Raw genomic sequence first — 14,583 nt, 5'->3', positions numbered from 1 at the left:
TACAGTTTTCAGAAAAAAATACTGCCTCTTCTCCAACTGAAAAAGTCCAGACTTGACCAGAAAGAGTCAATGGTTAATACAGATACCTACTCCATAAACAGTATAGATAAAACATTCAGTCATTTGTAGTGATAATTATACTCTCTGGACATTTACTTTTCCATGACAAAAAAAAGACCAGGAATTACCTGCACATTAATATACAATTCTATTTCTCATAAAAAACAAGAAATGAAGATATTTATGCCTCTCCTCATTTGCAGCAGGGAGAGGTTATTTTTATCAGATGTAGAGATAGATCTCCAGCTAGTTACGACAAACAGCCAGAAAAACATCTATCATCCTTTACACAAAAACGTTCTAAAAATCAGTATGAAAAACACTACCGTGTCCTAATTCTCAAGCCCTATTTAATAACACCTGAGCAAGACACTGCCTATGAATTATTTCTTTATCCTGACTGCCTTCATATACATTCCATTTGATACTAAAGTCAGAAACTTTCATTTATTATTATCAGCACAGAGTAAATTTAAAAATACATAACTTCAGTTCAAAAGGTTTATTCTTGGACAGGAAGAATCAAGGAAACAAAAGAAGCTAAAGGGTCTGAAAAAGAAAACTTTCAGTAGAGCTTTTCCATTTGGAACCCAGCAAATCCTTTTTCTTCCCAGGAGATCATACTGATATCTATGAGAACATATATATATATGTGTGTGTGTGTGTGTGTGTATATATATATATATAATCTATCTACCTATATAAATACACACATATTTTTTTAAAATACCTTGGTCACAGAGGACATGGATCAGAAAGGTAGATAACATAAATACTGATCATTAAGTGCATTCCACTTGCTTTATACTTTCCAAGTAGTATATTTTCCTGGTCCTAAGACTGCTTGCTCAGGTATTTCTTGGTTTGACAAGATCCTACCTTGCTGTGCAGATAGATTGAAAACTTTCCAGGACTGTGCCATAGATCTATAATTGTAGGAGAGCTCTCTCGCTGTCTTATTCTTCTGTGCTTCTTATGTAGATGCAGAGAAACCTTTCTTCCCCATGTCAGCAAAGTTTACTTCCTTCAGCATTATCAGGGTCTTCCTGAGTTGGGGTGGCAGCTAAACTCTCAATTTCAGAATCTCTGGTAGAATTTTTAGTTTTGTTTTTCAGGAGAAACTTCATACTTTCTGTGTTTTGTTCAAATTTAGAGAAAACCTCTCCTGAAGTACTGAATTTTCCCATAGAACAGACTTTTTAATTTTGGGACTTTTTAAGTCTCATCTGTAGAGGAGGTTATGCCCACTTAATATCTAGTTAATGTTATAAAAATCAAATAACCAGTTTTACTACTTTACTGCAAACGCAGCTATATTTCTACCAATTAGGAGATACTGCTGACTGTTCATATTGTAACCAGAGGTTGCATGACATGAAACTTGGAAAGTATGGCTTCATCTTCCTTTAAAATGGTTTGCTTTTGTGTGTGTTTTATCCTCTAAGGCAAAACATTTGTTATTACTCTTTCGAAACAGAGATTAGTTCACCAGCAGTGAATCACGGGGTTTGCTGTTATGAAAACGTAGATCAGTAATGACTTTATCTCATCAGCAGTGTGACATACCATCAATTATTCTGTCGTCATGGATTTGCAACTGTGTCACCAGAAGTAGATCAAACCTATTTTACAACTCAACAGCAATTTCCTAATATTTAAACTATATTTTTCATAGCTATCCGAGGTAAGACATATGGTCTTGTGTAATATGCTAATTGAAAAGTATTCCATGAAAATTTGAACTGCTTTTTTGAGTCAGGGATGATTTTGTGATGGACAAGTATGGACCAGCATAATAGAATTTGTTCCGTCTGTCAGCTGAGTTACGAGACTATCACCCTATATATATTAGTCCTTTCAGCACTTCTGGAGCTTCTTGCCAAAATTAGCCTGTTTTTTTCGCATTCAGCAGTTATTGAAACCAAAGTAAAGACAAATTAATGTGGAAAAAAAAAAAGAAGCAAGTCAGGTTAAGATAAAGTGAATGTATTTGGCAACCTTGTTAAACCTCAGCGAGGCATTTGACTGCAAGGAGCATAGCCAATCTTTTATGGTACTCTGCATCTGTAGCCTAAAGGGGTATTTAGATTTATCTTTTCATGTGCTTCTTCAGGTACTAAGTACACAACAGGTGATGTTTAAAGTTTACCTCACAAAATTTATTGCCAGCCTTAGTTATCTATATCTCCAGCAAAGGTCCCCCTCTAGATAAGGTACATTTTTAAATAAAGTATTTGTGATTTGTATTACTTTCTGCAATCCTTCAATTCAATTTAAAATTTAGAAAACTTATATCTGAGCTGAACCATTTCAAACGTAAACAAAGAGAAATGAGAGAAAGAGTAAGAATCTGAAGGTACATTATATCAGTACTTTTTGGTTTATCAGTATGATTGGGGTTTAACCAATTAATTTGTTTCATTCTAATCCTCGAGCTTGCAACTAACCTGAATCATCAAGAGAAAACAAATGAATCTTCATTGTATCTTTCAGTGCTGAGCCTAACCATTTTTTGGTCAAAACTAAAATAGCCGCAGATTATATTTAGAGGCACAGCCTTCCCCCAGCACCATCATCTAAAATTTGTGTTCCCTCAAGTTCTGCAAGGTTTTTCTACAAGGAATACCTAGATGAGCTAAATTGCACTATAGCTGAGTGAGGAGGGCATTTGGAAGTCCATTCCCCTCATAGTACAGCTGCTGCACAATGTCAGCCAGAGCTTACAGCTTCATGATTGTTGCATGCAGCCACAGCACAGAGCATCACTTGCTCCATGAAAAAATGGGACAAACGTGACACATGGCTCCAATACTGCCTTTTTTAGAAGGGATATGTGGGCTTGTATTCAGCACATCTCTCTGAGTTTGTTAAAAATATTCCATATGACTCAGTCTTCTATTTGAATATTATTCCCGATTTCCAATCGTTTCATCTCCTGAGCATGACAATAAATATTAATTACCAAATGCAGCCATGAATATTTGCAAAAATAGACTTCATAAAATGAAACAGCTGTTTCTTCAAAGCTGTGACTTTAAAGATAAGTCATTAATCTCTTGCCTCAAAAATATCAGCAGTCTCCCAATAGCATTTAGCACATCTGATAAAGAAAAGAGTCAAGCACTAGCTCCAGGAGCTGGAATGTGTAAGCAATCTTCATCTCATCTGTGGATGCATGCCATAGATGGGTTGACCAAAGTTACAGATGTGATTGACTTGCTACCTAAATTGCTCTCCTTCACAAGCTGATGATTATGGGATGTAGAGTTGAATGTGAGAAAGTCCAAATTGGCTAATGGCAATTTCCTGCTGTGCCTTTGACACCGCTTGACTCTAAGTCAACAAAAGGTTCCTTCTACATAGTGAGTGTCTACATTTTCATTTGACAATGCTAATTGGACACTTCCTCCTCAAAATCTGAACACTGACATAGAAGATGCAATTGTGTGTTGACTTCCAATACTGAAGAGTTAATTAGCATGCAATAGTTCAGGGCAGGATCAAGTTTCATGTGCACAAAAGCTGAACCAACCTTTTTCAACATGCTATTCATTTAACATTTATTTCAGAAAATAATGAGAGGCCATGCAATAGACCAAGGTGTTATTGTCTTTCAGGTCAGGTTTGTTTGCTGAGAAAGAAAAGTTTAATTTGAGCTGATCAGCTAAAACAGTGTCAGCTGTGTTTATTAGCAAATGGTGCAAACATCTAGACAACGAACTCAGATTCTCTGACTAGACTGCTTCCACAGTGCTGGTTGGGAATAGGAAAACCTTCACTGAAAAGGATCACAGAATGAAAAGAGAAGGAAAAAATAATCACACCGTGAAGGTAGCTGATGCTAGAAAATACAAATAACATATTTTTTCCATGTGCAAATTAGTTCAGTGCTTAAACAACAGTGGTCTTGGTGTATTTTTTGTATTTATCTACATACTAAACTTACTACACCCTTCAAAAGCCACAGTTTTCCCTGGACAGGGACTTCTTTCTGTGCCAAACCACGTGGTGGTTTTATGCTGCAAACAAATGAGATCAACAGCTCATTTTGGGTTATGATCTAAGGCAGCATGAATGGTGTTCTCCAGAGGTGCATAGCTGATGTTCCTTTCCATCTCACCGTGCATTAAAGTCTTTTAACTAGTAGCTGTGACCAGTCAGTGGAAAATAAATGCTATCAAGCTAGAAAGTAGAATTGAAAAGACAGCCTTTTCCTTCTACTCATCACAATTAATCTTTCAAATAAAAGTTTAAATACAGCAGAACTCCCTCCTTAGGGCAATTAAAACCCTTGAGCACTGGCCACAATAAAGATCAAGCTCCAATGAGGACATATTTCTGTGAATCCTTCTTTAATGAAGACGAATTCTTCGTTAACAAAACAGCTTCAGTCTTTGTGCGTAGTTTTTGTCATGTTAGAAGCAGAATTTAAATTCATGTTTGCTGCTTTTGGCCAGTTTCTTTATGTTCATAATCCACTAATGTAGGCCTTTTTTTCTCTCTCTCTCTCTTTCTCTTTTTTCTCTCTTTTTTTTTTTACTTTCCCTCAGTTTTTCCAGTTAAATAATCTTACTCAAGCCAGGGAAGAAAACAAACTAAAACAAACTAAAAAAAAAGAAAACTCTTCAAAAATCTCCAGCAAGAGGATAAACATGCTAATTAATCCATTCAATATCCTTTCTCTGGTTCTTTTAGATTTACGTAGATCAGTGTAAGTTACTACACGTAAAGTGCCACCAAAGTCAGATTTCACCTCATCAATGAAACCCCAGTCACATTAGATAGAATTGACTGGGTGAGTTTCAAAAATCAATTCACTATGTACAATGAGTTTTAGACACTCCAAAAATATGGCCAAATTCAGCAAAAAGTTAATAAGATCATAATCCCCATGTGTTAACTATTATTTTTGATATCTCTAGAGCAAGTGATTCCCTAGAACTGAAGGGTTAGGGTAATCTGAGATATGTTTTACAGTAAAAATTCTCTCTGTCTGATGTATAGAGGGAGATTGAAATGAGGAAGAGAAAGATCCCTGTATTCTAATCATTTGAATAGCCAGATCCTGATTTCTTGCTATTCTGAGCATTCAACTATTTTGAAGAGTAGACCAGGTTTCACAGGAGATATCAACAGTAAGGAGTCATAGCCTGAAGAGTTTATTGAAGAATGTTCTAAAACTAGAGTTGGTGGTAAGAAATAATGTTCTAAATCTTTTGTTCTGTTTCAAGTATTTAGCATTTGACTCAGGGTGTTTGAAATCCTTGATAACTCTGGGCTGTTCAGCACAAGAACATGTTGCAGCATCATGTCTTCTCAGTCTGGAATCAACCTTTTGCATATACTTTTAATACCCATGGGGAAAACCACAGAGGGAAGGGAAGTGTGCTGGTTTCAGCTCGAATAGAGTTAACTTTCTTCACAGCTGCTAGTATGAGGCTGTGTTTTGGAACTGTGCTGAAAACAGTTTGATAACACAGGGGTGTTTTTGTTATTGCTGGGCAGCAGGTGCACAGAGCCAAGGCTTTTCCTGCCCCTCACCCCACCCCACAGAGAGCAGGTTGGAGGGGCACAAGGAGCTGGGAGGGGACACAGCCAGGACAGCTGACCCCAACTGACCCAAGGAATATCCCATACCATAATGATATCATGCTCATTATATAAAGCTGGGGGAAGAAGAAGGAAGGAGAAGACATTTGGAGTGATGGTGCTTGTTTTCCCAAGTAACCATCATGTGTGCTGGAGCCCTGCTGCCCTGGGCATGGCCGAACACCGGCCTGCCCATGGGAAGCGGAGGATGAATTCCTTGCTTTGCTTTGCTTACACACACAGCTTTTGCTTTTCCTTGTAAACTGCCTTTATCTCAACCCATGAGTTTTCTCACCTTTACTCTTCCAATTCTCTCCCCATCCCACTGCAGGGGAGTAAGTGAGCAACTGTGTGGGGCTTAGCTGCTGGCTGTAGTTATACCACAACAGAAAGCTTAAAAAAAATTAGTATCAGGTCATTCTTTGAGCCTTTTTGTTCTGACACTGAAATAATAATAATAAAACAAAATTTAAAAAACAAAAAAACAAACAAACAAAAAAAACAAATTGGAAAAAAACCTGACAGTAACTGCACACTCCAACAAATGAAAGATACTTTGATGCCCCAGAATCACTGAAAGCAAGGTATGGGCAAATGTAATAGCTGCAACTTCATAGATCTGAAAAGATAAAGCCAAGATTAATTAAGGCAAGAGATAAGGTGTGGGGCTGATTAACAGCAGAGCAACAAATGTTTGCTGAAGAGCGAAATTGGACAATATTGAGGAAGGACATGATAGCAATTCTTGGAAGACTAGAAGCATGGGAGACAAGAAGTCCTACACAGACTACTTCAAGGATGTGAACATGGAGAAGTGAAGCTTCCAACAGCTGTGGAGAAAAGCTCGCACAAGAGATACCAAGAAGAATGGGTACTTATAACTCTTTAGAAACACTGAAGTCTGAACTGGCACTGGAGTGTCAAAGAGGAGATATCAGAAAAATAACTTCATATTGATGATCCAATCTGCAATTGCTGAGGTAAAAGGATAGATATGAGTAATGCACTTGAAAGGAATCATTCATATCCTGAGGTCATTAAGGGGAGAGGTAAGCAAAGCAAGAGAAAAAGGAATGGGCTGCACAGGATTTGTGGGAAGTAGAAAGAGAATGCAAGGCTGATCAAATTAGGTAGAAATAAAGAATATAAACAAAAAAGGACAAGGGGAAGGCTGAAATGTGGCTGTGTCAGAGACCACAGTGAGGCAGAAATAATTTATTTATAAGCCATGAGAAATAAATATGCAGAATGTTGCTTAGGCAGTTTGAGCAAAGCAAGGAGAATGAAGTCTAGCTGGGAACAGGTCAGGGTCAGCTGAAAGAAACAAAATGTGTTTGCTGAGGTCAGATTCACAAAGTTTTGGGTCTGGGTGATCAAATGTCCTTTCAAACTTAACTTGCTGGGCTAGGTGTTGGATATGTAGCTAAGGCAGCAGGAATACTTTGAGTGAAAGACATGAGTGCAAAGGTAACATACTCAGTACGGACAGGTTATTAAATGCAAAGCCAAGAGAATAAGGGTCAGACTCACTCTCTTTGAATGTTTAAAATGTAAATCTCATTATTTCATTATAGTTCATGTCTGGTCCTGGATAGCCCAAGCCAGAAAACAATGCCACCTTTTAACTGCTTCTCTGCACAGAAAGATTGTCCTTTAATCCATGCTCACAGGCGCAAAGTCAACAAAAGTGCTCCTGTGCTGTTCCCCACCACTTTCTCGGTCGGGCAGTTACTGTGAAAGGGGTAACATGATCGAAAGGACAGAACAATGACTGTGTCTCTGGCTTAAACTGTAACTGCAGCTCCTTTAGCTGCTTAAAACATTTCCTAGGCACCCATGCTGTGAGTCAGCCTGTGCTGACAACTCTGGACATTTTCAATGCAGTACGACAGTAGGAGTTTTTCAAAGCCACAATGAGGATTTCTTTATTTAGTTGTGTTTACTCCTGCTACCATGTTTTGGATTAGTTTGGATGTCAGAGTAATTTCATGCAGTAAACCTGCAATATATTGAACAGTGAAGTGAGGCAACAGCTGTGTTATATGGTTAACCAGAAATGTAAACCCATTACATTTCTGTTGATGTTAATGTTTTTGGACAGCAAGCTTCCCTTTGAAGAATGTAAATATCCATGAAACCTGCTTATTTCTTTCCTAAACACTGTCCCCTATTTCCCCCTTCTCTTTGCACCAAGTTCTTTAGAAAAAGTCTCCAAATACCTCTGGTCAGTGCCAAAGCTCCGAGGAACTTAATTTCGACCTGGATTTCAGCCTATATGTCAACTCCTACACTAATGTTAGCTCCTTATCAAGCAAATTATTCAACTTCAATTCCAAATATGAAATTCCACGTGGAATCTGAAGCAAACTTTCATTTTAGGGTTTCATCCAGCAATATTTGACAGTGTTTTTCTCATTTACTTAGTAACAAGTGATCTAAAACTCCTAAGACTTGGAAATTTGGGCCAATTTCCATTTAGCACCTATTCAACACCCACTTGAGCACTTTCAATAGGTGAGACTTTTATTTTCAAACTCCTCTGCACATAGAAGCTTTCCAGAATATACCCCTGGCCTCAGTGTGTACGAGGAGCTTTAATTCTTACCGGTGGTGGTGGGTATCCTTCTATTGCTTCCTTTGAACTCTGCCAACAAACTACTTGACCACTGCTAGAAGCCTGTGGCAGCTGTGAGAATGGGGATGGCAGTTGACTGAGCCTACTGAAGGTCTTTCAACCCCTTTAAATAAAGCTGCATATTGTCACCTTGAGGATGAGAACTAAGAGAATGAGATGCACAAACAGGGAGGTGAGAACCAGGGGGTGTTTGGGGAAGACACTCCTGAAGAGTGCTTCTTCCCAGGGGTTGGGAGGACCATAGCTGTAGTCACTGGTGGCTCGGGGAGAGACTGGTTTCCTGGCTAGTCAGTAACCGCAGCCCTTGTAGCCCTGTCGTTCCCCTGGAAGCAACAACAGGCTTGGCTTTCCCAAGCTGGGCACAGAGGTCATGACCTTCCTGTGACCCCAGCACCTTCTTCTGCTCCGCACAGCTGCCTGCTGGCTGTGCCTGCTGTCACTGCGGGCAGGCACTGCATGATAGTCACTGGTCACCAGCCGGTGTCCACTGCTGGGCAGGCACTGCTGGGTGGGCGCTGGTCACTGCCGGGCAGGCACTGCTGATATGGAGAAATAGTGTGAAATGGGGACAATGGACATCGATCGTGATTGTATATGTCTGCTCGGGAATGTGGGTATGGTGACTAGTCATGGGTGCGGTGTCTGGTCACATAGGCACACAGCCTTGAGGAGACGCCTACAGTTTTGAGGAGACGCCTACAGTTTTGAGGAGACGCCTGCCCTTCTTCCTCTAAGGAAGGGGCTATTTAAAAAAGAATGAGAAAAGGATGAGAGATATTCCAATGTTATCTAGAGGGAGGCAGTGCTAAGTCTCCTTGCTGGAGAAGATCAGATGGTCACAAGGACATGAATCACCGCTCCTTGCTGAAGAAGATCGGATCATCACAAGAACATGAATCACCTACAAACCTGCAAGACCACCACATTCCAGGCAAAGGACTGTTAAGCTAATTAACATACGAAGCGAGAGTAAGCGGGTTTAGGTAACGAATATGTATAGGCGTTAATTGAATATTCATTTGTTTTATTGTATAAATGTGAGATGGTTCGTCACTTCGGGCATGCACGCTTGTGGAGGAGCGATCCCCCGTGCATCTGCGCGCAATAAACATACCTACTTTATAACTTTCGAGTTACAGAGTCTAATTCCATATGTCACTGCTGGTTGGTCACTCCTGGGAGGTCAGTGCTGGAAGGTCACGGCAGGCAGCCACTGACGAGTGGTCACTGCAGGTGGTCACTGCTGAGTGGTCACCAGTCTCTGCCATGTGGTCACTTCCAGGCGGCCACTGCCAGACGGTCACTGCCAGGCAGCCACTGCTGGGTGGTCACCGATCACTGCCAGGTGCTCACTGCCAGGCAGTCACTGCAGGTGATCACTGTGGGCAGTCGCTGCTGAGTGGTCGCTGCTGGGTGGTCACTGCCAGGTAGTCACCAGTCACTGCTGGGAGGTCGCTGCCAGGCAGCCACTGCTGGGCAGTCACTGCAGGTGGTCACTGCCAGGCAGCCACTGTTTAAGAGGTCACTGCCAGGTGGCCACTGTTGGGTGATCACTGGTCACTGCTGGATGATCACTGCCAGGTGGCCACTGATCACTGCCAGGTGGTCACTGCCAGGCAGCCACTGCTGGGTGCTCACTGGTCACTGCTGGGCTGTCACTGCCAGGAGGCCGCTGCCAGGCAGTCACCAGAGCCAGGGTCCCCTTATTGCTCGGGTGGCACCACCACACTGCAGACCGGGCCTGATGTGCTAAGGCAATGCCATAAACACAGTCATATTTCCTGAAGCTCATCCATGTATTCCATCATCCCCCAAGTTCCCTGCGTATTTCTGATGTTTTTAAAAACAAATAGCAAACAGCTGTCCCAGCAGCCCTGCTTCTACAGTGGGGGAGCCTCAGAAATGCTGCTTAGCTTTAGCCAGCCAGTGTTGCAACAAAGCAGAGGTACTGCTGTTTGTTTTTAAATATTAGAGGAGACACTTTGACTATCATCTCACCAGATAAACATTTGGCCTTGTTTTGTACTGATAGAAGAATTTCCTTGATGGGAAAGCAGATTATGTAGCAGTACTCAAAGGCCCAGGAGGTGATAATGATTTAAAGTATCTGCCATAAACAACCACTTAGCCTCAGCCAGGGGCAAGGGAGAAGAAAACATTAGCAAAGTGAGAAGCATCAGATTCCATCCTGGCAGGGGGTGGGAGAGCGATAACATCCTCTAGGCCACAGTTCTGCCTATAAACACCCCCTTTGAATTGGCCAAGGAAGCGGAGTTGTGCTGTCCACCTTTGGCATGGCATCAATAAATCAGGACTACAGAAGGACGCCTGACAGGCTTTGAAAGTCGATGGGGAGCACTATGCTGAAGAAGAAGACGTTTTATCCACACTGTAAGATTTGGATTTTCCAAAAAAAGATAAACAAAAAATTCAAAGAGCCCCTTTCACAGATCACGGTGAAAAATTTAAATCTCCAGCTTTTTTAAACTGTTTTTGGGGTTTTGTAAATTGTAAACAAATACAAATGGGGACAGTGAAAATATTTGGAAGATATTAGAAATTTGATCACAATGTTAATTTTTCACCTTCTGTTTTACTTAGAAGTGGAATTTCTAGCCCAGAAGTTATTTATTCTTAAAGACTTTTTTTTTTTTCCATGTACAGAATGTTAAAAGAAAATTTACTGAAAGCTATATCCTCAAATATACATTTGGGCACATTCATTTTCCCTTTATGTGTTCTGTGCTTGTAAGAAAAGGCCAAACCTGTCCATGAAGAGTCTATGACCAGTTTCCCTGCCCCTCTGTGCAAAGGGCTGCCACCGTAATGGCCAGGCTCGGGCTGACTCCTCCAGTGCCAGCAGATGACTCAGTGCTTTGCAGGACACACAAGGTCAGGTGGGGATTCAGGACGATACAGCAGCTAATTCTGCTTTGATGCCAGCAGCAGAGGTGACAGCTGACCCGCTGACACCATGTTAGCCAGCCATATTTTTTTGGAACAAGCTTAAACTAGCAAAATGACCAGCACAGTGAGCAAACCAGAAACAGACTATATCAGTGTTCTGCTTCACATGATTGCAACATTTTTGATCATGTATTAAAAGTATTATAAAAATATTTACTGTTTCACAAAGTCATAGTCCATGCCCTTTGAGCCAAACAGCTTTGGCTGCCGCAGTTGGAGAAAAAATATAATTAAATACCTTTATTAAACCATCTGCTTGTAGCTATTTCAGTTATCTACAACCGGACCAAACATGTTTGATGGGAATTATTCCATAGAAATTTAATATACTTTGTCAGGCAGATGAATGAGAATCAATAGATTTAACGCAGCTTTGAGGTTCTTCTCCACTGAAGACAGGAAAAGGAAAGTGCTTCCAAGGAAATTAATAGGCAGGAAGTTACTGTAGATATATTTGCTTTGATTATAAATGCAGAAGACTAGCACGAAAACTAGATGGGGTTGTGTCTTTCTGCAGGGATTCCTTTAAACAGAGATTTCCCCAGGACTCATCACAGCCTATTCAATAATTGTAATTGTGTAGCTATAAATTTCCTGTCTGTCTTCTGCAAAGAATCATATGGCTGCAGGCCTATAGGAGGAAACCCAAAACTGTACTGCAGCTGCCCCAGTTTTACCTGTAAGTAGGTGTAGATCATTTAGATAGTAACAAGCACATTCCCGTTCCTCTCCTTTACTAACAAGATTTATAGGGAAAGGGCTAGGCCCAGTAAAAGGCTTCATTGTCTGCAAGTTAAATGCAAAAGTGCTTAGCTTTTAGATGTGCTGAGCCCTTGGAGTGGAAATCAGAGCTATGTCTTAGTACAGCAGAAATTAAGTTTTCCAACGGAACATTTGGGGAAAATGAAGTATCTTAACATTGTGCACCAGGTGGTACCCTATAGAAACTGGAGCACAAGATGGTATGCAGAGAAGTCCGATACTTGGTTGCAGGCTGCAAGCAGCCACCTTCTACTTCTTGGCAGTCCAACGCTCAGGACCTTCTGCTGACAATAGGTGTGTACCATGTCAGCTCAGAAGACCGAGCATGACTGCAACCTTGCCAGTTCAGGAAGTCTGTTACCTTTGAGTATGAAAGTTAAAGACAAACTTAAAAAAACTGACAGGAATGGAATGATTCCAAGCAGAAGAGTCCTAAAGGTCCCACAACTGCAGTACGTGCTAAGCTGAAAGATGTCAAGGATGACTTAATGAGTAATACATGTTTTGGGGTTTTTTAATTATTATTTATATATATATTATATATATAAATATATATAAAATTATAAATAAATACCTATATTATTATATAAAACAAAAAAAATTGCTCATGTATTTTTATATTATGTAGCAGTACCACCATTATCAAGGACCTTTTGTTGCCAGTAAGGTGTTGCAAATACATCATGGAGATTCTCACATGAATAGCTCAAGATGCAGAGGTTGGCCACCCCTCCGTTTATGAAAGAAGTCAATAGGCAGTGTTATTGTTACCAGGGCTAACATAGTTGTCCTGGGTGATGGAATAAGTGTTGTCTGTGTGTGTTAAATTTAGTTTAAGAAATAAGCCTTTCAGAGCAGACTGGTGGAAGGGTAAGCATAGCTGCAAGATGATGCTTCCTCTTGGGAAGAAACACTAATAAGGTGTGAGGTTTGGGTGGTTTGGGTGGCTTAGGGTGAGAATGATCTGCATATGAGAATCTATAAACAAGCAAAGGGGGTTTTAAATAGTTCAAAGTGCCTGTATCATTCTCCAAGTACCTTAAGTCCTTCTTGGATCTAGCTTTGAGGCTTAGGGCAGAAAGCCCTCCAGTGCTTGGCATTTTATGTGGTGGCATTAACAGTGTTTTTGGGTTAACAAGAGCCTGATCCCGATTATCCATTCCCGTGACTGCATGAAGCACTGGTAAATCTCTGTTATATGTATTTCCATAACCTGCAATACTTTAAAAGGCTGGCATTTCAGAGCAGCAGCATAACACTCTGATCCTTAAAGCAGCAGTTATTTGGTGTCAGGTACTTTAATAGCAAGCTTCCCCCTTTTCTTTTCTCTCATAATTTCCAAGAATTTTTGCTAAACACATTCCAGTTCTGATATTAGGAAAAGCATTGTCCAAAACTAATGGAGAAACTCATGCAAAGGCAGTCCAGTGAATTAAACATCAAATAGTGGAGTATTTTTCTTATCAAAAGAAATGAAACCAGCTTGATTTAAAAAAAAAAAAAAAAAACCAACCAAAAAAACCCCCACACCTCATGGTGCATGTTCTTCCAAAACCAGTTTGTTGTGTCAGGTCACACAGCAGTACAATTATGTCTCATCTTCTGATAAAGTCACAGATACATCTCCTTTAACGTCAGCTGTCTAAAGGGTAGGCATCTGGCCTCAGCTCATCATCTGGGCTCCCCCAGTAGGCTCTGATGAAAGACAGGCTTCCCCTTCATCCCTCTTCTACATCTGTTCTTAGAGAAGATGAATTGTCCTTTGTAGGTGCCTGCCCTTACATAAACTACAGAGCACTGACATGAATGGCTTAGACTCAGTACCTAACCCTTAGGTAGCTGAAAAGAGGTGAGATGTTTCTCACCTCCACACACAGGACATGATTTTCTACTTCTGTTTCTGTTCTTTTGACCTTTTGTAAGACATGTCTAGTATTTTTATTTTTCTCTGGATGCCCATTGAAAACACAGGGATAAACTGTAACAGGTAAACACCTGTTGCAGGGGGTTACTCACTTCAGCTGGACAATCCTGATCCAAGCACATCAGCCCAAGCTCAGGAAACTCTGTCTCCCATTACATGCAGCACCTTCAGGTTTAGAAGATTTCAGAGCCTCTGCAAATATATTCACTTTTGAAACAAACACAAAACCTTATTAACCCTGTGCATAATGAAAAGCAGTGACAACAAACCCCCCAGTAAAGCCCTAAAAGAAAAGGCTGATAGTGAACTTAGAGATAATCCCTTGAAAAGGGTCCTGCTGCATTCTGTCAGCTCTCATACCTTTCTGTTCTCCTCTTTGATAAAGGGAGGGTGGATATTCATGTATCCCATTTTCCAGGAATCTGCCATTCAAATATGCATGGCGCTACCCCCTCAGGGACAGTCTCAAGCAACCCCCTTACTGAGCTAAAGGGGGATTTGAACTTTTTTTTTTTTTTTTTTTTCAGTAAGAACTGCCTTGAGGGTCTGGAGAAGTGAAGAAAGAATTCAAAAACCTCCACATTTTCTTCCATTAACACCTGGACTTTCCTGCATGCCTGGTAAGTAAGGCAAATTTTAAAATCTA

The sequence above is a fragment of the Falco rusticolus genome, chromosome 5 (genome assembly GCF_015220075.1).
Source record: "Falco rusticolus isolate bFalRus1 chromosome 5, bFalRus1.pri, whole genome shotgun sequence".
Lineage (NCBI taxonomy): Eukaryota > Metazoa > Chordata > Aves > Falconiformes > Falconidae > Falco > Falco rusticolus.
The sequence above is the reverse complement of the archived record's forward strand: the minus strand, read 5'-3'. Positions refer to the sequence as shown.